Source organism: Dama dama, chromosome 25 (genome assembly GCF_033118175.1).
Source record: "Dama dama isolate Ldn47 chromosome 25, ASM3311817v1, whole genome shotgun sequence".
Lineage (NCBI taxonomy): Eukaryota > Metazoa > Chordata > Mammalia > Artiodactyla > Cervidae > Dama > Dama dama.
The window spans coordinates 29,352,599-29,354,290 of record NC_083705.1 but is presented as its reverse complement, the minus strand read 5'-3'; positions in this window follow the sequence as shown (position 1 = coordinate 29,354,290).

Sequence of the window (1,692 nt, the reverse complement as noted above, 5' to 3'; positions counted from 1 at the left end):
ACATGAAGGGAAATTTGAGGTTATATAAATACTAAATCATTTATATAAAGCATGGAATATGATATCTACAAATAGGCAGTACTCAATATGATATATGCAAGTATGTAATATGACAGAGTATTCGTACTATGAATAGTAAATACTGCTATTATAACCACTTCTAGTACTGGTACTTCTGCTATCACCCCAAAAATAGATAATCTGAACATAGCAAAAGGGAAGACTATTGCTACTCATCTAGTTTAACTTTTATTTTCACTGCCATCTGCCAGCCACTAGACCAGAGTCTCTCTATCTGCTGCTCAATTTAATTCTCTCAACATCCCTATGATGAAAGTGTAATCATCTCTTTTTGACAGATGAGAAAACGGGTTCATAGAGATGAAGTAACTTGCCCAAGTTCCCATAGCTAGCAAGGGATAGAGCAGAAAAGGAAAATCTAGGTCTGCCTCACATCAAACTTGTGTGAATAACAACCATGTTGCACCATAGAGTCTGAAGGCTCTTATTGTGTATTTGCTCAGTGTCCAGATTATGCAAAGCAGCATCACCTACTTTAGTGTTTTCTGAGGCTGTTAATTCCAGTGCAGCTTTATCTCCAATGTGATATCAATTCTGCAAAAATTTCCAGGTACAAAATAACACTCAAAATTCCCATGAATGTCTCTTAAGTGTATGGTGGGTGAATCTTTATAAGCCTTCCTGATTTTAGGCTGAGATTTCCTTAAAAGAGCATCTTCCTCCATCTCCCTTCTTCTCAAAAGCCTTTACAATGGCTACTTGGGTCTCCCTATAAAATGGACTCTTCCTAAAAGTAGCTGGAACTTTAAATGAACAGCTTGAGCTCACCCAGGCTATGCTGTTAAATTGTGTCATGCTTGCTTAATATGTATGGCACATCCTCCCAGGAAACTAGAAGTGCCAAGTGTTATTAATTTCCCCTCAGTGTTCCAGTTTTGTCACTGGCATAGCTTTTCTTTCCAACTGTGAAAGATGCTGCATTTTCAAGTGCAAAGGCTGAGTGAAAATGTGTGAGGTGGGGGCGCCAAATGTCCCATTTCCCCCATCCTTGGCCAGTTACAGTCTTGCTACCTGATTCCCTTGGAGCTGCCCCAAACTCCTTGATGCTGTGTATGATGTGGCAAATGAGAGACCCTGCTCTTAAGCTCAGCCCCCTGTTCTCCACAGATGTGTGAGTTGGATTTTCGTGTTATTTCCCTTAACTAGGATGTTGCTTGCTGACAGCTTGAAGTGGCCCTCAAGTCCCCAAAGACCACAGCCCAGTTTCAGGTAGATGAAATTATTTATAAGGACATGTTCCCTCTCCATATGTAAATCAACCGAGGGACTCAGAGAAGGACAAGTAGTTCAGCTGAATTCTCAACAAAAATTTGTTAAGATTTACTTATAGATTTCAAATAAATGCAGGGCCTGGCTTGCTAGTGAGTAACTCTGAGATGTACCAACTTAAAAGCTACAAAACTTTACACTTCCTGCCAAACATTTTGGTATATGATATTCCTATTACTAGGGGTCCTATCAATATTTTATTTTTCTCCTCAGCATGGGGTAGGGACAGATATGGAGAATAATTAAGAAACTTGAGAAGACTCAACATAGAAATATCTATAATTAAAGAGAAGATAGTATTATAAAGACTAATTGGATATATATATATATGTGTGTGTGTGT